We start from the raw sequence: 25,571 nt of genomic DNA, 5'->3' as shown, positions 1-25,571 counted from the left end.
AAAGGTTTTGTTATGTCTCAAAAAGTAGGACTGTCCTGGATTAAAGCAACAGAGGAAAACGGCAGCATCTTTGAAAGGTTGTTTGCCCAAAAATGGCCTAAATATGCCCCCCCCCCAAAAAAAAAAAACAAAAACCAAAAACCCTAGAAACAAAACAAACAATACAACACCCCCCACCCCCACCAAATACCCAACAAAAACCCCAAGAGACTCAGGTTCTCTACCTGCAAGGCTTTGAGAAAATCTTTGATGTTCAGCTTTCTCTTCTCACGTCTGTGAAATAAGAGGAATTATCTGACTGTATCAAAGGCATGACCATGAGATTTAGCCATGGACTGAAAAACACACTAGATGTGTTGTAGACCATATTCAGAAAACTAGAATTATAAAACTGATAAAACAACAAATCATTTAGCATCACAATAATTTTGCTTCGGATTAGAAAAATAATAAAAATCACTCTGTGGAATACACTCTTTCAAAACAATTCCCACCACAAGTTCACCTGCAAATTTCAAAGCAAGAGCTTAACCTTTCCTACATTCAATACAGGTTCAGAGGAAGCCATACAGAAGAGAAAGAATCAGTATTTCCTTTTCTCCTGTGGGAGCTCAAGTTACAGGATTTTAAAATACAGCCAGAGGAGCCACTAGATGATTTCTGGTGCAAGTTTCCCAGAATAGTACTTTAAACAAGACCTTGGGCAACACCTCTTCTTTCAAGGGAAACAATAGAATTACTCAGATGCCTACACATGTGCTCCACCACTGTAAGGAAAACTCTACTTTTGTTCAGAAATGTCTTTCAGTTTTTATACTTAGGAAAAAAAAGTAAAACAGCACCAATGGGAGAATACAAGAAAGTGCTGCCATCTTCAGTAAAATTTCCCTGCAGCAGCCAGGCCATACCTGCTTTGGGCACAGAAGCTTAGAAGCTCAGCCAGCACAATAGGGTGGACTTGTAGTCTGAGAATCACACCCACCCCACCTGCCCACTTCTAGTCATCACAAACCTGCAGCTAAATAGCTGCCAGCACGAGAGTGGACTAGATAGAGGTTTTGAGCCAGAAACTCACATGGTGTGGTGGTTTGCCAATGAGAAAACTTGGAGAAAATTCTGCCATTACTCCTCATTCCTATCAGAAGAGGGAGAACAATATTATCATAATAAAGGGGTCGCTGATAGAAGCCTGGGATAAATGCCAATGGGCCAGCACTGAGTGGGTTAGCTCCTTCACATACAATTAAAACTACCATGAGAAAATTACGAGAACTTGCAGGTCTGTTAAGGAATTTCAGTCTTGCTTAGGGTGCTGTTTTGTCCATACAGAGCAATCATCATTATCTCTATTTGCTGAGCATGAGGAAATGCAGTGCCTGAAGAGCAGCTGTCTCTCAATTTGCAGTTTTCATGCTCTTTCTGTGAAGGATCCTATTGTTCAAACACATTTACATTTGAAAACACACAACATATGGTAAGAATGACATTTAACAGAGCTCTTGCTTTCCTTGTGACCATGCAAGCCAGGCTGGCTGTCATCGTTGCTGCACCACCAACCTGTCTTCAGCCCAATAAACCACAAAACCAGAGGCCAGTTTTGAGGCACATGAAAAGAAATTGAACCTGTGGCAGTGAGGAGAGAAGAGACCTAGGGCAGAGACCTTCCTGACAGAGCTGGAGTCTTTCAGAGTGGCAGAGTGTGAGCAAAAGAGATGGAAACAGCAAATGGCTGCGTGCCCCAGGAACCTGAGTTGGGAATGGGAATTCACTGCCTGACCCCAGAAGGGAGGGCACCTGCAGTCATTACAGGAGGGGCCCCAAAGAGACATCCAGGAGCACTTAAGCAGCATCAGGTGAGACCCCCAGCCCAGTCAGGACTGCAAACCTCATATCTGGACCCCCTATGCTGCTGAAATGCTGGAGTAATTTCCTGGACTGATTCCCCCTCCTACAGGACCCAGAACTCATGTCCATCAGGTCTCTCACTGACAGCTACAGAATAACTGGTTCCAAGAAAATGGAATGAGCCTGCCTGTGATATAAATGACACTCCCACTATAGCTGAATCTGTCAGCAGCAGATCTTAGCTCTCCAGATTGATCTAGATTGAACAGCTTTTTCAACCTCTGAACAGCTATCTAAACTGAATTTCCATGTTACTTTTTTTTCTTCTGAGATAAAACAGGAAAATATGATTCTCGCAAAAGTAAATTAGACCAGCCACTGGGGAAGCAAAACTTGTACACTGAGTGATTGCTTTGGCTCCGAGCAAATTTAATCTTCTCCCATCTCTTCGTTTCCTCTTCTTTTTCTGGCATTAGGCAAAAGCTTCATATCTGACCATGATATTTCAATGGGCTGAGATCTAAGTTATGTTTTGACAAAATACGATTAAAATACCTGTTATGTAAAGGAGCATGGCCCATGCATATTCATGCCTGCAAACTATCTAGAGAATTCATTCAATTAAATACCCACCAGTTTTCACATAAGAACGAGTACTACCATTAAATCTCTATCAAGAAAGGATAAATCAATACAAAACTCTGTAAGAGAATCTAAATAACCAAGATTTACTCTCTTCCAGTAATGTAATGCTTTGTTTTCCCTCTTCAAACTACAGATGGCAGACAATTCAGTTTTTTCTTTGAGACTAAGAACTCTAATTTAGTGTTATTTGTTTAAATGGTCATTAATTCCAGATTTTTCCATTCACATGAGAGAAGTTATCACAGTAAAAGGGACCCTGAAAAACTGAGATGGAAACCATAGGCATACAGGCACATTTTTAAAGATGACTAGTGCTGCTGTTTTTCCTGCTGATTTTTTCTGAAGGTCTTTCTTTGCTCTGCTTCCCTTCCTACACAAGTCATTGATTTTTATCTGGTTTTACATTACCACATCCTAAAATGAATGTTGTGAAATTCTGTGAAAACTCTGAATGCCTGGCTCTTCCTAAGGCCATTCACATTTTCAAGCAACTCAGGATCCTCAGAGAAGGATATATTACCAGCAGTATGTGTTACTTAAAAACTGTTGGCAAGTTGGTGATATCTTCTTACTCACTATCACTTAACAGGAAAAGTGAGAAGACATACATTAAACCTTCATGCTTGTTAATTTTTAAGTATCCAGCCATGAGCCTCTACTCCGCTGCTGCTAGTACATTCTGCAGCTCCTAAATAAAAACCCTGTGAACCTCCATCTCCCCTTCTGGAAAAAACCTCTCCAGAGCTTACTGCTTCTCCTGCTGTGAGAATGGTAAACTCTTGCAAGGGTCAGCAGCCAAGGTTTCCAGCTTGGCAGATCACACTGCTCTGTTCCCAGCACAAAACCCACAACATACACACTGTTAGACTCTACCTGTGCAACAGGACAGACTTTCTCTTGAAGGGCCTTCTATGAGCTGAAAATGACACCTTTGTTAAAACTGTACTTTTGAAAATACTGGTAGCCAGGAATAAACCAATGAGGAGTAAACCAGCAGTAAACCAGGAATAAACCAATAGTCCTGACAGAGGATGAATGGCCCAAGAGCAAGAAGCTGACCCTAACTACTACAAGACCATTCTTTACCAAGTGATATCCATGTAATTTTGCAGGCATGTAACTATTGCCTAGTGCTTTCTTCTTGCACTTCACTACCATTATAATAATTTTAAAATATGGCTGCTTCTGTATTTTAAGACTGAGGAAACTGGTAGTCCTAAGAGACTTGGCCATGACTCTACTGCTTGGAAGGAAAATGCCTCAGAGGCAGAAAGACAATCTGATAGCTGTCCATAATCAAACTTTTCTTACCCTGAGTTGTGACAGATACACATATGATTCCTATGCTCAGCTCATTTCCTTTAGACTTACTTTCACCAAATGCAAGAAACCTGACTGCAGGATTTGCAGTAATGATGATTGTATTTGTCCCTGGTGGGGAAAGGGGGCAAGGTGTGGGAAAATTAACACCCATTTTTCCAAGCTCTTTCTAGGGGCTTTCAACCCCGATACACTATTCAACAAGTACAAGAAAATCATCTCTCCATTCCATGAAGTGCAGATAGGGGAATCTTGGGGGATTACTGCAGATAGGGGAATCTGTCAGGCAAAAAGCACGTATTAAAAAATGGTGTTTGAGTAACAAACATAGAAAAAGTTTATGAAGCATTTTGTCATGAAAAAAAAATCAAGATTATATTTTCATTCCCTACATTCCCCACCTGCTGTAAACACAGGATAACTAATGGGATTTGGGAGGCAATTTTATTCTATTGTGTCAGAATAAGATGTTTTAAGCCCAGTACCCACTCCTTTATCTGCCCCAATGCACATCCTGCAATCTGATTCTATCTGTGCTCTTGCAATCGAATCATAAGCAGTATTTCCACATCCTCAACAATGCTTTTGTTTCTAAAGCAGACAGTTCCAAGCATTTGAAAAAAAAAGAAATCAAACACTTGCTACTTTTTCATTCACACACACCAATGTCTATTACTGTATTTGCATTCATCCTTCCTTCCAGACGAAGAAAGGAAGGATGAATTTGACTCCATGTTCTTAGAAGACTAATTTATTACTTTATAATACTATATTATATTAAAGAATGCTATACTAAACTATACTAAAGAATACAGAAAGGATACTTACAGAAGGTTAAAAAGACAATAATAAAAACTCGTGACTCTCTCCAGAGTCCCGACACAGCTTGGCACTGACTGTCCAATGAGTGAAAACACACCAGAAATCAATGAAACAATCACCTGTTGGATAAACCATCTCCAAACACATTCCACATGAGCAAAACAGAGGAGAAGCAAATGAGATCATTATTGTTTTCATTTTTCTCTGAGGCTTCTCAGCGTCCCAGGAGAAAAATCCTGGGCGAAGGGATTTTTCAGAAAATGTGAACGTGACAGCCTATAAAATGAGTTCTGGAAACTACCACACCGACACCCAGACTATCCTGGTTTCTTCAGTCATTCACTATTGCTGCAGTGCTGACAGCCACCCTCACATCTGCTTGCAGGGCAAACAAGCACACTGTAATTGGACATTCCCAGGGGAAAGGTCCGCCCCCTCCCCTCTTAACCCCCCTCACACCACCCTTGCATGGTAATAAAGCAGAGGATTTGCAGGAAAAGACATCTTGAGGAGTGACACATTTGCAGTGAAGGGTTCCACCTTTTTGTGAAGCAGCTTTGTCACTGCTTCCAAGTTCCTCAGAAACAGCCAGGAGCCATGCAGTGCTTGACAGCTACGCATCAACAGCCCTGAGGGTTTTTCCCATCCACTATTTTAGGAGAAACATGCCTTCCTCACGCTGTAAGGAGCAAGCATAAGGATGTAAAATGTTATGTACCAAACAGACATACCACCTTACTGCAGGGCAGACACATTCAAACGAGCAAAGAGAGTTGCAAGCATTGGCTTACCACAATTTTTCCTCCATTTGGCTAGAACACAGTCGTTTTGCTAATTGATACTCCTACCACAGTGTCAAACAAACAAATCGGATAAAGCACAGTTTGCCAGTATTTTGTCACATTCTGGGTTTCCTGGCAATAGTTACTGTCTGTATATCCTGGGGCACCAACAGATGTAAGGGCTGATAAAAATCTGCTTCCCCAGTTTCATGTCCAAGAAAAATGCAGGCTTATTCTGAAAAGTATGCACACACAGCAGATTAAAAAAAGACCACAATTTACCCTCTGCCCCTGGCCCACACTGGATTTCAAATTCTGAACAGATTTTTAAGCTTCTCCAGCCCACTCCCCCTCTTTCACAGGTTACATGATCCTAGAAGAGGGGCTGAAAGTGTCATTGTTTTCTGGAAAGGAGGCCAGAAGAATCCATCCATTCATTAGCTCCTCAAGAAAGTCACATGGGAAGACATTTAGCCCAGGTGGACTCAGATGGCTGGTGCCTAATCAATCAGTACTCAAAGTTGCTGTCCTTGAGCACTACTCCAAAGTAAGCCACACTTGGCACACACAGACACTTCAAACACTGAAGAATATCTGAATGGGCTAAAACAAATATCACCAGACAAGGTTTCTCTAAAAGCTGTTTATTGAAACTGAGGATGTTTATAAAAATCCCACAAATAACAGCAGTGGCCCACAAAATTTGGACAAGTTTGCTGGTCACCACACAAAGTCAGAACCAGTCCCAGACCCAAACTACTCTTTAGTTTGATGCTTGATTTCCTCAAGAACACCTGGAGATTGTGAGCATTCAGGATAAGCATCCAACAGCGTTTATTTCTCCTAACAATGTCAGGTCCTGATGTATCTTGTGAAGGAAGGAGTCAATCTACTTGCAGCAGCTAAATTCCTTTCTCCAGAAAGACTGTTCTATTCTGCCTCTGGAACCAATACCTATTTTAACTCTCAACATTTTTGTTTAAAACAGCATTCTCTTACATATATGCACTAAATGGTAGATGTGTAAGTTTTTAAGTAACACAGTGCAGAGAAAAAAAACTCAATTGGAAAGTAAAACAACCAAAGGCTAACTAGATGCCTCCATTTAGTCAACAGCTATTCTACTTAAAAGCTTTGATTTTATCACAGCTCTCTTTTCACACAGATCTCTGTCCAAGTCATTTACATTTCTTTTTACCAGACACTATCAGGGGTTTCAACTTTGTTTCATACATCCTCAATTGCTACACTGGGAAAGTCAGGGTTCCTCACTGCAGATAACATCTAGAAGGCCCCATCAAAAAGTCAGGATTTGGACACTTAATGATTCTTTATACATGCTGACCCTAACTTTTATTACAGAGCCATTACAATTGACCTACTGAAGCATGAAAGACTCCAGTTTTACCAGGTGGTGTTTTTAGCCCACTTGGGCCCATGAAACTGAAGAGAGTGAGAGACAGGTGTGATGTATTAACTTGATGTCCAGGGCTTACACAAAATTACTTAATTATTGAAATACTTTTCAATCCTCTGTTCTCAGATTTTCTCTGCTTCCCAGCTCCCAGGGATTCATCTCTTATTGTATGCTGTGAACATAACTGCAGTGAGCCATTTCATTATGACAAGCTCATTTTGTAACCAGTCACAACAGTAACAGCTGTTCATTCCAGAGCCAGCACAGACGTGCTGCACCCAAGTGGCACGCTGAGCACTGGCACTTTAGCTACCCAAATCAAAGGCAATAATAACAGAAGTATGTGTTGGGGAGATGCCAAAAAGGGTCTCACCTGATTCTGAGTGATCCAGGATTGCAACAAACCTTATTGTCTATGACTGTAACAATAAACAAGAGATTTTTTTTAGGGCATAATTTCAAAAGAAGGCACAATGTAAAATGTTACTAAGTCTATCTAAACTAGAACAGAAGAGTCCATGAAATACCACAGAAAAAGAATTTTGGGAGTGCCTTCCATACACTCAATACTAGCCACTTCGATATATCTTAGCATGAAGCCAAGAAGCTCCATGCACTCTTTTGGCCAGTTGCTGCTACAGAAGGTAGTGGAGAGATCCTGCACTTTATGCATTCATTGCAGCAGATAGCTCAGAGAAGCTGTATCCATTTAAAGCAAGGACACAGGCAATATTAGACCAAACAGACAAATTGGAGGTCATTGCATCACCAGGAGTGGATGGCATTCACTTGAGAGCTCCGGGGAAGCTCAAGTGTGGAACTGTGGAACTTCTGGCTAAGTTTCATAAACAATAAATACAAAAAGCTGCTTTGCTACAGGACTGTCAAAGGAGTCCCAAAAGAGCTCTAAAGGGCACTGTGGGGACAACTGAAGAGTAATTTCCAGAAAGAATATGACTGGATAATAAATGATTCCATGAGCCTTCGAGCCTGACAATCACTTTTCAGGATGAAGAGTAAGCAGTGGAGTCTTTGGGGAATCAGAGTTGAGACCTTTTCTACTCCATATCTTCACCAGTGACCTGGAGAAGGGAATGAACAGCTAAACCTCAGTTTGGGAATGCTACTAAATACTTGCAAGCAGGTGAATGTTCTGCTGAAGAAAAGGAACTTCAAAATGAGTTCTGGGAGCCAACTGAGCAGACAAAAAACCTGACAAGAGAAAAAATTGCAGTGAAAAGAAGGCACAAGAAGTTTTTCTTCCATGGTGTAACATTCCTGTATGCTCACTTCTTGTATACTGCATACAGTTCTCATCTCAAGGATGCACTTGAGTCTCAAACAGAATGACAGAAGGAGCATCAGAAGGAACCCCCATGTCATCGAGTAGAACTCCACTGCTCAAGCAGGCTCAGCTAGAGAAGTTTGTCCAGGACTATGTTTGGCTGGGTTTTAAATGTCTCCACAGATGGAGACACCACAAATTCTCTGGGCAACTTGTTCCAATTTTCAGCACCCTCAGGGCAAAAAACTATTTTCTTGCATCAGATGGAATCTCATCTGTATTAATTAATACCTGTTGCCTCTCAGCCATTAAATGATCAATGAGGGCATCCGGAGGATAAGTGCTTTACACAGAGTCACTACAGGCTGAGAGGGTGAAAGGGGAATGGGGAGTAGCTTCCCTGAGGTTTAATGTCATGAACACGATAAATGACCTTCATGAAAATCTGCTGTTATCACCTCTGCCTAGCCAAAGGACCAAACCACCATCTAAGGATGCGCTTCTATAGCTCCAGTGTCAATTCACATGTCACCTATGAACCATGGAAACGATGATGACTCAAGGTACAGCAATTTTTGTTGTTTCCCACTTGCCAAAGAAAAGATATTACTCCGACAGCCTGCTCTCTTCCACTAGTTCCACACTGGAAAAAAAAAAAAAGTATGTAAAACATTTTGTGTCTTTAACAGTAACCCACAGGAGTAACTTCTGGCATGCCAGGAGCAGACTTTCAGATGACTGACACCCCAACCCATTCTATCCACACACAAAAAGTATGTCCTATAGAAGCAGGGACAGGCTAGCTAAACTAGTTTCTGGTCTGAACTATCATTCTCTTCAAAAAACAACTAAGAGAAAAGTTAACAGAAACTCATTAAAAAAAACTAGGAAAGCAAGTCTTCAGCCAATAGGGGAAAGAAAAAATCATAGTTACATTATATAGCAATGAATTTTATTTAAGGAAAAACTTGTTAGCATTAGCATTGTGAATCTTGTAAATTTTCTGCTCCTTCATTTTCAGTGCTGAAGAAAGATACTGAACTATGTTTGTTAAAGTCTCTGCATTAAAATTAACTTTTCTACTTACTTAATCAGTTGCATAACTAAAGGTGTAAATACCTCTAGAACTGTGACACTTCAGTAATTCCTGTAAATCTTACCACTTCTTATTTAGGACAGCCTGATACTGATAGTGCTTTAGTATTAAAGCTATACAAGTCTACAAGGTAGTACACCCCAGCTGGTTCACTCCCAAAGTCAGTGCTATCAGCCTTTGCAGGCGGTAACAAAATTCTGGATGTGCTGCCTCCTTACATTCAGCCACACCAGTATTGAACCATTTTGGCAGCGAGGGGCTAACAGATGGTAATTCAGCAAAGCTTTTCCATGGAGGTCATTAATAACATCAAGTTCATTTGATACTTCAGTCACATCTCTCCCTTCGGAAGGGCTGCAGCAATCTATGCTTTTCCCACATGCGAGAAAAATTGAGGGACTACAAGCCAGTTCTGTGCTCTTCTAACCCTTGGTTCTTTGGAAACTCAGAAGCTTTCTGATAAGTGAATTCTTGGACTTGCCTCCACATATTATCACTTAATAAAAGACCCCAAGAACTGCCATCAGAGCAAGAACAAAATAGCAGAATACTTAGGCTGGACCCACATAGTCTTTCTAATTGCACATTCTCTTCTAGTAAAATGTAAGAGTGTTAGAGATTAAAATTAAACATATCTGAGCTTCTACAAGTCAAATTTTGTAGAAGTTTGTACTTGGCCACCAATTTCAGCCTCTTTTCTGCTCCTGGAATTTCTCACAAATTGCTAACACTAGCTACACATCAACACTAGCTTGCATTTCATATCAGGAAAACAAGCAGAGATTTAGGCCTATATATTTCCTCTAAGTGTTCATGAATTTGTCTCCTAAGTACTTCACATATGACACCCAGGGTCAGTCACCCAATTTTAAAGCACTGAACAGCACAGGTCTATTGCTCTTAAACAATTAGCCAAAAATAAAACTGCTCAGACTTCATCAATAGTACTGAACAAGGAAACACTTGTGATCTAAGACCACACAAAGTCAGTTTGGAAGAACTGGAGTTGGCAGAATTGGAAATACAACCCAGATTCCTGTTCCAATATTATAACTGAAGATTTTTTTTCTTTTTGAAAAGCCTTTCCTCTTTCAGAAAACTTTTTTTTTTGTCTTGGTTTTTTTTTCCCCTTTTTTTTTTTTTTTTTTGTTGTTGTTGTTTTTGACAAGATATTTCCCTTAGGAATGAATAAACTTTCCTGACAAAGCTCCTTTGCAAAAACCTCTTAGCTGCTGACAGTAAGCTTAAATGAACTTGCATTTCCCAAACCAATCTACTTCCAGCATAAAACAGCTCCACTGTCAAATATGCTCTGCTGCCAGTTTATGACAATACTTATCAAATTACCATTTATCTGAAAAAATTCAAAGTGGTTCAGCCCAGTCAACTAAACAGACATCTTGAAATGTAGAAAAAGAAAATGTAGAATTACTTGACTAAGCTTGAAAACATACAGTTGGCTTGGCAAACTTGTATTTTACTCCCTTCATTTTGACAGGCACATAGTTTTTCATGAAGGCTTTTGCCCAACAGCCTTGACCTTGCAGGACAAGCACTGCCTCTCCAATCTAGCACTCGTTATTCTCTGACTATTATCTTGGTATGCTGCACAGCAATTCAAGCCTGGAGTTATGTTTTAAGTATTTACTCAAGCTGACTCTACTCATTAGTTCCATAACTAGGGCTGCTTTTTAGTTAACATGAGAAATACAGGTCAAGAAGAAGGAAAATACACTCCTAGTGTATTCTCTTCTCTCATTTTTTTGGGCCACTTGTCACTTTGGTCTTGTGCCAATTCCTTTCTGATGGTAGCCCAGTATTGTCTAAGCAGATTATAACTTCTCCTGAAGACTTCCCACCCCACTCCTGCTCAGACCCACCAGGTCAGAGGGTAAGGTTAAGCTGCTATGCTGCTCTGTCAGCTTGCTTGTCTCTTCCTGTTGGCCTGCCCTGGACTTTCCAGGCAAGGTCAATCTTTTTATTCTCTCTTTCTCTCAGTTATTTTTGTATGCTTATCAACTCTAATCTTTTGGTCTCCTTGGGAAAGGTGCATTTCCTCCTACATTCCTCTCACTGAAAACAGAGGGCAAAACAGAATTGCCCCAGTTCTATTCACTATTTTTTTTTCCTCAAAGGTAGTTGCAAAAGTTCAGTGCTCCCCACTGTCTCTGGTTTGGTGCCTCTGTGTGAATGAACTCATCAGCCAAGCAGCACAAAATAATTATTTCAAATTAACATAAGCTTCACACATACCTACCCCTTTTTAAGTTGTGCACATCCAGAGTCCCCAGAGTATCACAATATTTTCTGACAGCACTCCTTGACTTTTACCTGCATAAGCCCTGACTTTGCACAAGAGCTCGGTCAAGCAGTGCCGTGGAGAGCCAACATCCAGTAACAGGTGACAGTACAAAACAACTCTTCTCTTTCATCTTAATCCAAAAAACAGCTACACAATTACAGTCTCCATACTCAGATCTAAAATATTTCAGCACCCCTAAAACACTATTTCATAGCATGAGGTTACTTCTGTTAAAGCCCAATCATGGGCTCAAAACTCAAGCAGTAGCAACAGCCTAGGGCCCTCACTGGCTGCTACATAAAAGTCTGTGTCCAACATAGCTCTCTCATACAATGCCACTTGCCTTTAATCCAGTGCATCAGAAATACTGTGTTAACTGTCTTCAAGATCAGTGTTATTGCAACAAGTAAGTGACACTAATTTTCATTTGGCTTTCTGTTCACAGAGATCAAGAACTGAACATGAAGAGAAAAAAAGGGACATTTTTCTTCTTTGAGAAGACCTCTGTAGATCAGGGCTGCACAGAAGTGCAGCAGTGAGCGTGAGAGAGAGATAAAGATAAATCAATCTGTAACAACATGAAGGTACTAAAAATACTATGATGAGAGAAATGAGGAGGAAGAGGATAAAAGTCTTCTTATTGCCCGGAGTGCAGGGCAGCTAAGCAGCGGCGCAGTGGGTGTTGGCCGCCACTGGGCTTCCCTGTCAAGAGAACAAACTGTCCAAGCACTGCCAGTCCTGACAGCAGAAGTGTGTCACTCCCCCATCCTCTTTGCAGGTTAAAAAAAATCAACAGCAGCTTGCAAGATACTGAGGTCACAAAAGATCCTGAGACACGACTTTACAGTGGCTGGGACATTCCATCTGAGCCAGAAACAGTGGTTGTTGCAGCTGCTTCCTGCAACACAGCACTTCCCCTTCCCTCTGGTCCCAGATTGTTTTGGGTTTGGGTTTTTCTTCTAGCCAATTCACCCAAAGGCCAAGAAGCCACTGATATGTTTATATGAGTTTAAAATCTAACTCCTCAGTCAGGTCTTTTCTGAGAGAGAAGAAACAAGGCAAAAGAGATGAGTTTCATCTTAGTCTCATCAACTGCTGCTCAGTGCTTATGTAAATGTTAGAGGGAAAACATTTTAGGAACTAATTTCTCAATACACTTTCTAGCATCTTCAAAAGATATTCCTCTTATTGGTAGCCACTAAAATAAAAGCATTTCTTTTTATTCCCATTTAAGCAGATCTTAAGGGCATGAATACACCTAATTAAGCTTTCTGGTATTCATAGAGTTTGCTTTGCCAACACAAAGGCAAAAATTAATTAGAAAACATTCAAAATATTCCTCCTCCAGATTGCCTCATACTGGGGGGATATGAGGTATTCCTCCCTGCAACTGGGAATATCATCAGGAAAAATACAATACTTTTCAGAGCTGAAAATCCCTGTAGCTCTCCCAACAGAAGCTATCAGGAAGCAGACTATCATTTCTGCTTGACTGCTGTAGAGAAGCAAGGAAAACAGAATGCAGTTTACAACCTATTCAAATTGCATCCATTTATTTCAAAATGGAATTTAACCCCAGGGAACCAGGGGAAGCCAGAAGTGCCTCAGAAAGAAGGATAATGGGTCAACCTATAAGGCAGTTTCACCTGGCTCCCAGACACATCCACGGGGTATGACTGATTCCAAGCTGTTCTTTCTAGAAATACACATGATATAAAGAGAACACAAAGAAAGGAATCGTATCAAATGCCTAAATATCCTTCCAAAATGTTAGAGCATTCCAGGATTTTTTGGGGGGACTTGGGGTTTTTGTTTGTTTGGATTTTTGTTGTTGTTGGGTTTGTCGTTGCTGTTGTGGGGTTTTTTGGTCACATACATCAAATTCTTCCAAAGAACTCTTGGCTTAAAAGGCCATTTAATTCTAAAATCTACAGCCCTCCCAAGGTTAGTCTGTTTCTTCCTTCCTTCCCAGCATATCAGAGAGACCACTCTTGTCATCATGACAGAGCTGCACGTTGTTTAAACACATATTTATGGCAAGAAGCAGGTTCTCTTTTGCCTGGCACAGTGAACTATGAAATAATTATTGGGAAGTGATAAAGTGTTATCAAAATAACAGTCTATTGGCACTACAGCTCTATTTGTTATTTCAGAGTATCTGAACCACCCCAGTAGGTTTCAAAGGACAGCAAGAGAAGAGGCCTTGCAGGGGTGGGTACAGGATAAAATGCACTCTACGTGGCTGCTCAATAAAAAAAGAATTGGTGGCTGGAAAAGACAATCTGTACTTTTGTTTCTTCAGCATTGATGTCAATTTTTGCTCCCAAGAGCACAAAAAGTCAAACAGACACAGGGAAAATGAAGGGACTCTTGTGATTTGCATCCCATAGTGCCTTATCCAATGTGGCCTGTGATGCAAGCACTAGAAACTGAGACCACAATCTCAGCTGCACTTTCTGGGGCTACAAGCAGCACAACTCAAAGGCCACCTCCTCATTAACAGTACAGAACTCTCAGTGCCTGAAAAGAAGGGCTTCTAAAACTGTGGTGCTGCTCATAGACTGACCCCCAGTATCCTCAGCTTCACAATCAAACACCCTTTACTATACCCCAAAATATAACCAGAGTCTAAAAACCTTTGATGTTTTTGGGGGTGCTGATAATTTTAAAAAATTACAGAGCTGGTCAAATATCCAGACTGGAGTCAACATAATGTTTCAGCCTATCAGTGACCTTACAACCACAGAAGGGCTCCTAAACAGCTGGCACATCTGTGGCCCAGGGCATAACATCAGAGCAAGCACTGAGAAAGGGCTTCATAGGTACTGGGGGAGACTATTTATGCTTTCTGGCTTTGGGTCAGCTTTTCTATGCCAGGTTAGCAATACCTAGCAATATATCCATGCTAATTTATGTTAGGTTAGCAATTACCAACCTCAGAGGGAACACAAGGGATGCCTACAGAAAGTTTTTTTGTCCTCTTTCCAAAAGCTGTTACAAATGCTTTCTACATTCTCTGAAACACACTTCTCACAGAAATAAGAAAACTATCATAAAACCATAGGATAAAATACCTTAGCCTTATGGGCTGAATGACATTTTGAGGAGGTTGCTTTTTTTGGTTCTTTGTTTAGAATGAAACACAACATTGAGTCAAACCAAAAAGTTATACTGCAGTGTCTGTAATGAGATTTCCTATTTCCTTTGCTATCAGAAGCAAAGGTCATCATGTTGGTATTCCATGAAAGTCTGTAGCTTTCAAGGCATTTTGAATAATGTAAGAAAATGTCTGCATTTGCAGAAGTCTCCTCAAAATACCTAATGACATTGTCAGCACGAGGAGGTTAGTCAACAGTTCCAACATCGACGCAAAGGTCAAAGCAAACAAAATAACTTGGAGTGCTGAGCCCAGGGGCACTCTCTAAAATACAGTTTGAACACAATCCATCAATAAGTACTTTTTCTTTTCTATTATCCACATAATCACCAGCCCTGTTTCACTATAAATCTGTTATTTAGAAGTGTTCCAAAATGTCACAGTATTGGTCATCTATGTCAATTGCCCGAGAGTTATTTATTAAAATGTTTGGCTAAACAGGTCACCATCCCAAAGGCACATAATAAATCAGGAAGCACTTGACAATATTACTCTTACAATAGGTGTGACTGACAGTGCTGCCAGCTATTAAAACTGCCAGGCATTTCCATGAGAACTCCCAACTTTCAGTTACTTACAGCTTTGACAAGCTGTTCAAGCTGAAGGTTTCCATGCCAGAGCTCAACGTTTTTATTTTGTTTCATGGAAATTTTAGCCAAAACAGGTCATTTCTTGTGAATGCAGGCCAGGGTACAGTACATTTTATTTCTGTTAAGAAAAAACAAACAAGAGCACAGTTTGCTGGAAGATCCAGTACTATGATGCTCTCAAGAAGCTATCTTGAGATTCAGCAAGGATGGTCTGCATTTATGGCTGTGATCCCAGCTACCCAAACATCACCTTAGATAAAGTCAAGTTGACAGGTGGAGAAAAAAGTGTTTCTACTACAGTTTGTTAGGAGCTACAAGCACCATAACAGTACCATCTGCATCCCACTTGTGCCTGCTGATCAAGCAGTTCTGTTGCCTTACAGGTGCAGCTCCCAGCTGCTTTGGGCCAGCCTGAGCCAAGGGACGGCTTAAAGACTGAGCCTGGAAGGGGGAAACCTCTCCTGTTAGATTTTAAAGAAACAGAGCTATAAAAGAGAGAAAGCAAGGAGGAGATCTGAAATGTTGCCAGCAGAAACACCCATCAGAGCGATCTGTAGGCTGGAAAGGCACTGACTCAGGGCTGTTGCAGGTGACCTTGCAAGGAGGCTCCGAAGCCATTGAGGACTTTAGGAAATATTTTTTGCTGGCACTTCTGAAGTAAGCTCATCAGGATTGCAGATGCATGATTAAGAGATTAAATTTTTGTTATAAATTCAAATAGAAATTTGATTTGCTGGCCTCTCTGCACAGGGATCAACATCACCTGCTCCCTGTACCTCACACCCAGAATGGCAAATGATTCACAAGCAGCACCTTCATGGAATATGTAGTTATTGAAATAAATAATAAATTTTATTAAAATAATATGAATTCTTCAGAAAGCTGAGGTATCAAATCAGAAACTGAGACTGAAAATGTCCACTTAATAATCAAAAATTAAAACAAAAAGTGCATTTAGACTGACCACATTAGCAATCCTAGACATATCACTCCCAAAGCACCTGAACAAAGTAACAATCAGCACCTGCAGTCCAAGAAGAGCAATGTACTAATTCACTAGTTCAGCCCTCAGAAAAAAACCTCTGAAAAATACAGTCTATACTCAACCAGATCTACTATTGCAGAGGAAGAAACATCTCCCAAAGCTTGGAGGAAAAAATCTTCAGAGTACCTCTGATGATACCAGCTCTTAAACTTTTCTTTAAATTAGGATTTTCAATAAAAAACCTCCCTCTTCCCTTCCTGTTACAGGAAAGAGTGAACCCATGTTTTGTGCATTCTAGGCACTGGTATGCAATTTCATGGAATGAGAATTTCATCTGCACTGAAAATGAAAAGACTCACTTGTGTTGTATTCGCAGTGATGTATTTCTAAGCATCAGATGACAAGCTACTGATAGTCAGGTATCAAATAAAGAGATGCACAGTTAAACAAGCAGACATCTCAAGTCTCTGGTACTTACTAAAACCACATTTCAAGACCCAAAAAACCGTGGACTTACCTTCATTTTTCTCTCCTCAGTGTAACCAAATATAATATTGACTTTTCCCAGTAATCAAAGTCAAGCCAAAACTTCAGTTGCTGGTTTTTTGGCAATCAATCCAATCCTGATACCATCCCCTTCTGTGGAATCCAGTCGTCAATTTATTTAATACAGGACACATTATCGGGCTTCTCTAAATGAAAATACTAAGGCACTCCAATTCTCTTATTTGGTTAGGTTATACTTACCTAAAACTACAAACTATCAAATTAATTTCATGCTTGCTACACTCTATTCGAAATAGCCTCTCTGTATATGCATCCAGGAATCTGTCATTAAAACATCCTGGTTGTTAGGAGTCAGACACAACATGTTAATGAAAAACTGTGTGAAAAGATAACACTGTGAACAAGCCCCACTTCACACTGCACTAGAAGGGGCATATTAATCAAGTTCCAGATGGGATTTAAACTGAAAAAGTAATTGCAGGCACTTATCAGCATTGCTCACACCCTTCCTCCTTCTCCTCTCCTCTCCTGTTAGAAGTTACAGAGAACATGTCATGGCAGAGCACAGAAAACAGGACAAGAACTTCAGCCTAAGTGTAATCGCAACCTTTTGGTCACCACCACTGGTCCAAACACAGAGCACCCAGAGGTGGCCACACACCTCTTGTTCACTGAAGCAGGAAGTTAATGAACTCCCATTCTAAGCCTTTTCTAAACTACACTGGCCAATGCAAAGAATTCCAATGGAAGGAACATTGCCACCTGCCAGAGTCTTCCTTTCTAGCATGGGTTGCCTGCACAACCGAAAGGAAAAAAAAAAAATCGCTTGGCTCAAAAGGGATCTGTTTAAGGGACAATAAAACCTCCCTTTTGGAAGCTTCACTGACATCCTCAAGGGAATAACTCTCTTCTGAAAAATAACTGATACACTGAAGCAGATATTAAATTACATTAACAGATATCACACATTTACATGCATAAAGCACTAGTAATATTAAAGGAAAGAGCATGAAACAGTTTTAAAGCCTTTCATTTAAGAAGAGTGATCCTGCTGCAATGATCTGTACATGAAAACTGATGAGTTTTCCCTTTCTTTTTCTCAGGATATCTGAGGCTGCCATCGTGATAGGGTCTGATCACCATACAAGCTCTGCTTCTGAAATGCTACATTCTCTTTTCCATAGTGTATACACCGCCCCTTGCTCTTGTTTTCGGATAAAGGCGGGCTGTTTGGTTCTCTGGAGGACCCATTCTGTATCCCTTACACACGCTGCAAACCCATTCTTTCTTGTTTTGCACACAGGTAACCAACACCCGCCTTTCTGAAGGCATCAATGGCCATTCACTGTGGGCAAGTTTTTTTCAGGTAGACACAGAAGCAGGCTTATTTCCTACTGAATGGCAAAAATAATTCCATTTCAGAAGACAGGATAGTTCTTGCTAAAGATCCTGTTTGTATTTCCTTCCTTGTGTCTGTCGGGAGCTTACTACCCAGTATACTGCACAGACCTGCAAAAACATTTTACTTTGCTTTTCTTAAAATTCATGTCAAGTCATGCACCAGTATATAAATGAAAAATACACTCATTTGGGCTACTGATGCAAAGGATTTCTCAGGGATTTGAAGACAGGAAAACTGCATTAATACCTAACATGTTTAGAGCCACATAAGTTTTATAATCATCATCACTAAGTTAAAGTAGCAATGAGAAATTATTCATGCTTTTGTTTTCTTATGGACACATTCAAACAGATGAGTTTGTTAAATGCTATTTAGCCTTAATATTGCTAACAGGGCTGCTTAATATTCAAAGAGATCCCACTTGATTTCAAACATTCTTGTTGATGTTCAAAGGAAAAGCTGTTTAGAAAATGATGCTTCAATTACAATAAAAAACTCACAAATCTGTAAGGTCACATTTCATATTTTAGTAGCCACCTGTTGTGTTACTCCCACAGTACCCAGAAACTGAGTTAGTGTTCAGCAAATCACCCTTTACAGTTTAAGGTGTACATGAATAATGGAATAATAAAGGATTTTCTGGTTTTGCTTCTATTTTTTTTTGCCATCAATCCTCCACCTTTATTTGAATTTCAGAGCTTAAGAAGGAATCCACCATGCTATACACTGCTGTGTGCTGTGTAGCTGCCCCATTTTCACACACATGGAGAAAAGACCACCTTACAGCAGAGTCCAGAGCTCGTGTCAGTAAGACATCAGCATCATCTCAAGTATCACACAAGCATCAATACTGGCATTTTTCTGTGGATTACCTCTTCTTACTGAATGTTTAGGAAAAGATGGTTGCACACTGCCTTTGCTGTGCCGAGCTGCCCATGAAAGTTCTCTGCAGGACTCACTCTCTCAACATACAAGGTTTGGAAGGTGCACTTGGTTCTCATCACAAGCTGCCAATACTAGTTCCTATTAGCTTTGAATTCCAAAAATACTTATTCTTAGATAGCATGGATGATCATGGGAGAGACAATAACTTCTACTTGGTTTCTTTTTCTTCTTCCTTCCCATCTGCTGTTTCCAGTGGTGTATTTCAATTTTTTTCACTGAGGAATCCATGGAGAGTGATGATCCTTTGCCCTAATACATTTCCTGCAGCCTCCAAATAAACTGTACTTTTATTTACACCACTTCTGATTGCCAAAAGAATTACTCTTGTTCTTCCCTGTCACCCACTCCGAGGAAGTTGTGGGTCTACAAGATGGACACCAAATAATTGCTCCAGTGATCTGCTACTTTAGTGACTTGGATCCCATGACTCCCATTTTTACCGCTCAGTTTTAGGAAAGCAACAGAGAACAGCTATCTGAAAAGTACCATCCCTGTTTCACAGTTTTTCAATTATATAATGTCAGGCTCCCTCCCCCACTCTGCCAGAAGCATGCTGCTAGGTTAGCTACAGACTACACATGAATTATTTCCAACTGGAGAGATAAAAAAGGAGTGATAGTACTCAGCAGGACCCTTCTCCCCTGTGCAGTTACAGTGTTTGGAGACTATTCAAATGTCTGCAAGGATACTGGACTGTTTCAGATAGTGATAGAAAGGCTTATCTATAGTTCCAGCCAAGCATTATTTGGGGACCTTTTTTTAATTTGTTTTTAAGAACTGAAGATATGAATATTAATTAGCCCTAAGAAACCACCAGCCACATGTACCAGGAGGAAACAGCGTAATATGGTTCTCTCAAGTATCTGGAGGGATCAGATTCTTTTCCATTTTTATTGTCTTTCTTATGATAAAGTTTTTTTGACCTGCTATAAAAGATACAAACTCTTTTGCAGAAAGCCCCATTGTAAAAGGATTATAAATCAACTCTTTTTGTATGTCTCTATTATGAAACAATAAACTGTGTGATGCTTCTGAAAAAAAATGTACAAGACAGCATCTCCTCTTAATTATCATCTCCTGCCCTGGGGTATTTTTTACCAGAACTACTTTCTCAAAATTCATCCAGTAAAAGGAAAACTCTGTCCTGCTAGGATGACAAAAGTCTCACAGCAAAAACATCTTTATTAAACTCCAGGGCAGAGGTAGAGTACCTCCCTGTAAAATTGAAATACTGATTAAGCAAACTGTCAACAACCTGATTCCATAACAGAGCAGATTACCCACAAAAGAGCAGAAAATCTTGCATTCCTGTACTTCTGCTCAGGCGTTCCCACGCAGCCGTCTGCACGACACATTCATTATAAACCCACTGAGAAACAGCAAATCTCTACAAACTGAATGTGAAGCCAGCACTGCAAAATTCAAAAGGTGCAAAACCAATGCTGAAAGCTTAACCCTGCTTCTCTGGATGCCCACATCACAAAGCAGAATGACCGTAGGAGAGTGCACTAAAAGTCAGAGCAGTAAGCCAGTCGCACATCTCCTTTCCTGGTTCTACGGAATCATTGAGCAGCTCCCCCTCAGATCCTATGCACAGCCTCTGTGCACTCAGCAGAAAGGAACCACAGATGTCCATCAATTCCCATCATTCTCCATGCCTCAGTCACAATGGACAAAGGAGTTAATCTCTTCTCGCTTTCTAGCTTCTCACACAGGTGTACAGACAATGGCAGTCATTTTCTTTTAGATTCTAGTCTGACACACTCATTCTACCTTTGGGCTCTGACATTTTAACTCCAGGATCTCCATCTGTTCCTTCTCTTCCTTACTAGGCTAAAAAGCATCTCTGTTTTATTAACATATCTGTCTGACCTAAATTCTCCCCAACACCTGTCTGCCTTTCTCAGCTCCAAATCTAAGGAACTCCCAATTACTGTTTTCTCTGTGAAAAGTTGAACCCTGGATAAATGAGAAGTCACCCAAATTTGGCAGGCAACAAAAAGGAGCAAAATCTTACAGATCTGTCATTTAAAACAAATGCAGTTCTACTTTTTCAAAATTAGAAGTGTGTTTGATGAACACATTTTTATTTCTTCCTCCTCAACCTCAAACCTTTATGTTCACCTCCTCAACCCCAAACAGCATTTTAAAATATCTACTTAAGAATAAACTACAGAGGTCAACAGAAAACAGGCAGGGTGACTTTACATATGAGTTCATAACATGAAGAATAATTGCCATTTAAAGCTAAATAGTTTAGAAAAGCATTAAAAAAATGTTTTGACTTCACCAATTTAGATAAAAGGTAATGTCTATGTTGACATTAGGTCATCCCTTCTTTAATCTGCTTTCTACCCTTGGAAAAGTCATGTGAGTGACCCTACCCCTTCAGTTCCTTCATCTGGAGATACTATACTCTCTTTCTTCCCTCCCTATTTAGTAGCAGTGCAGACTAGAACTTCAGGCTGTCAAAGGCTCTGGTTACAGACAGTTAGCCTAAGTAACACAGCTGTGATCAGTTTGTTTTCTGAAATATAAAAAAAAAAGTAATAATCTCAAGTTTTCTTTGATGGAGAATCTGCTAACACAAAGAAGAAGGGAATTTCCAGCCAGACATACTGCATAAAATAGCAGCACAAAGAGCCTGATTCTGAAAGCACAAAACACTTCCCAACACACCACTAAATATAACATCAAAGCAATAAAAAATTGCATTGAAGTGCTAAGCACTGAGGCAGCAAATACCTCCCTCATGATCAGCACTCCAGCTCGGTATCATCATTTGACAAAGTCTCAAAACTCAGCACATGTTAATGGGTCATAAATACCCAGCTGCTCAGGGACAGCTACTTTGCCTTGTGTGCAAGCTGTTTCTACAAATGTCCACAAAAATGTATGAGGGCCTACAAAAATGCCTGGAAACAGCAGTGCACACAGCTATTTGCCATCTCCACAGAGGACAGGAGGAGGTCAAACTCGAAGCATCACCAGAGAGAAGCAGTGGAGAAGTGCCTGGCAGTACTTTGAGGGAGAAGGGAAAAGCTCAGCCTAGTCCTGCAAAGACAAACAAGCAGCAAGGAAAAAATGCAGAGGTGAGGTTAGAGATCCTGCTGATCTTCTAAGTGACAAGCAGCAAGGTGGGGAGGAAAGAAAAAGGAAACTTGTCTGGGACTCTTCAGGTTCTCTCCACAATTAGGATCACAGCCCTGCACACACAGCTCCAGAAGTTACTGGTTGCTCTCTCCTCACAACATGCACTTCAGTAGTGTGCTGGGGTCTTAAATGCTTTTCTTTGAAAGGTATCACCCAAAGATATACAAAGAAATGACAACTTTGATATTCTTAAAGCATTCAGAATACAACAATAAGACAGAACTGATATTGAAATCTAATTTTTAAGCATACTATCTGTATGCAGTCCTCCAGTTTGGAATTTAAGAATATTTGAAAGTCAGTGTTAGAGGTGCTGACTTGCAGGTTTTTGTCATATGATTGATAGTGAATTGTTTCAAATAAATGTCATAATTAACTAAAAGGTAAGAAAAGTAAGACTTCCTACTCTCCTTGCTTTTATAAAACAATCTTTACCACTAAGAGAGGCTGCTACAAGTCATACCTTTAATAGGAAAGATAAATACTAATACATACATAAGGCTTTTAAAAAACCCACTGTTTTCTCAAGTCTTACACAGAGGAGAAAAAAAAATCCATGAACATTCATGAACATTTCATTCTTGTGAAAATACAAATGTCAGAGTAAGGAAATTAATTTTGCCCTACCATCAAAGTCAAAATCATGTGTATATCACAGCAAATAGTGAATACAACTCTTTCACTGTTAATATCTTTCTGCATCCTCTATAATGGATGATGAGGACATAGCTTTGAAAAAAATTCAAGAAACATATTCTTTTTTTCTCCATTAGACAATTCAAAACTTAGTAAAACCTTATACTTAGACTCCATTCAGTAAGTAGCCAGGAGAGAAGAAACTGAGTTAACAAATGTCTGAAGTTTAAGAATTAAATACTTGTAATTAAAAGTAGAAAAATAAATCACATAAAAAATTCCTGAAATCTGGAGTTTTTTAAAAACAACCTCTGAGTTTTTCTGCTTAAGCATGTTCCTCAGACTGACTTTCCTAGAATATAAACACCTTCTTCCAAAACATCTTCTCATACCAATGTCTTCTGCATCTTTAGCACTACCATACCTCAGGTTACAGTAAGATGGGATGCAACCAAGAGCAACCTCTAACATGGACAATTTTGTTTGATCCGTCTAAAATAGCTCTAGAAGTTCATCAATGAAACAGTGAATAAAAGAGTACTAGATGACTTTTGGTGATGCAAGATGAATTGAGTTTATCCTTGGCCATTGCAGCTGGGAAAACAAAAATAGAAACAGTAGGCTATTTGGAAATGGCATAACATGAACATGGTTATCCCCACCGCACTTTGATTGTTATGCCTGAGGTATGATAGTCAATTTAGGTAGTTGAATGACTTGAAATGCTACCCATTGACAAAGATTGTGACTTTACTCTTTGCTGAATCAAAGAATAGGGAAATTTACTTGACAACTTAATTGTGTGACCGATGAACGTGTTGGAAAAGGGGACTCTATTCACTCACCCCATAGGAAAAAAAAAAAGAGACAAAACCAAAAGATTCCTCAGTCCTTCTTGACATAATGAAGAAGCCACAGAAATGACAAACCCTGAAGGCAGCAAGTCAGACATTTCATACAGATGGTTGCACATCTGGAATCACACGTCCTTAGAGAGTAGCACAAAATACACAAGAAGCTGACAGCAGAGCCCCCTACACAACCTGCAGTAGGTACAGGAACCTTTAAGTTCTCTAAGGGCAAACTACAAACTAGGCACCAGTAAAGATCTTTAGGTGTCGGAGCAGATAAGACAGAGCAAAGTGAGACAGCAAACACACCTAGTGTGTCCCTCTAAAAATGCCTGGCAAAACAAAAACATGAGTCATTTTCCTGTTGTTGCATGACAAGAAGTAGTAGTACATGACCAAATATTTGCTTCTAAGAGTGCAAATAAATGAACCTTTTTTACGGTGAACCCTAGCACTAAAGGTACATTACCTTCAGTTACTAAACAAATCAGCAACTCTGGACTAATTTTGTCCTCCAAAGCACTCCCCCACATTTAAATATATCTATAGATACAGATAAATATCCCATAGCCTGTAAAGCACTTCTGTTTATTCAGTAGGTTCAGTCTGACATTTCTCATCTTGCATTCTGAAGCAAAAGAACAGGGCTTATTCAAGAATGCTGGTGGGCACAAAAAATACACCTCCTTGACATAAGAGCCAAGCTTTTCATTTCAGCACCCAAGTGAATTTATTCAGCTGAGAACTGGGGAATGCTAAATGCTGTGGCCCTCATAGCTATTATTCCTGAATTAACTGTACTACAGTGGAAGTGCAGATACTGGCATTAACAGGGACTATGCTTGCTCAGGCACCAGACACCACGAAATCTTATCAGTTCACTGCTTTATCTAAGGCAATTAGCTTTGTTGAGAGGCAAAGTTTATTAGCTCAAAGTAATGCTGTGCTTACAACACCAAATTGCTTCTAAGGCTTCACATGTTACATCTGCAGAGAACTGATGAGCTGCATGAATATAAATCTACTCAGGAAGCACAATGCTGTGAGATTTGGGCTGACCTCAGAGGATACTCACAATTATAACTATCTTCAAAGGAACCACATACCAAGAATGCAAAGAGGCTGACAACAAGACAGAAAATGGAGTTGGCTTCAGACTAGCAAAATGGCAAGGAGCCATCTGCAAACAGTATACACAGGAAAAAAAAAATCTTTTTTTCAGTTTTATTTTTCTGGCAGGAAATTCATTATATGCATATACACACAAACAACCCAACAGACACAGATTAAGATTGCTAAATATTCAAACCTGATGTACAGCTAACGTTTGCAACTTTTTAAAGAGTTTGATGGTTTTTCTGTCCTCTAAAATGTAAGAAAATTCTGTGACTTTTTTCTTCTCTAATCCATTATTTCTACCAATCACTGGCATTCAGAGGTGACCTGAGGAGACTTGATGTATTTCTTGTAACTGTGAATACTAGACTGTATTAATGATGAGGCCTTTCATTGATTTACTGTAGCTTACTAAATAACAGAATGAATATATTGCATATGAGGCTTTGCACACAACAGCAGCAAACAGGATTCAAAATGTCTACAAGAGCAGATTTTAAGACAGAGAAAAAATGAAAAGAAGTCAAGAGTTCTCACTTCCTTCCCTTGTCAGCTAGCTGCCAATCCTTACTTCAAATAAATATATTTTACATACATACAAAGTAACAACACATAACAGATTATATCCTTTTAATTATCTTTTTTTTTTACTCTTATTGAATAAGAATGGTAATTAAAGAACATTTCCTCATATTGCATTCTACAGACTGGAGGG

Source organism: Fringilla coelebs, assembly GCF_963513975.1.
Source record: "Fringilla coelebs genome assembly, chromosome: 1".
Classification (NCBI taxonomy): Eukaryota; Metazoa; Chordata; class Aves; order Passeriformes; family Fringillidae; genus Fringilla; species Fringilla coelebs.
The sequence above is the reverse complement of the archived record's forward strand: the minus strand, read 5'-3'. Positions refer to the sequence as shown.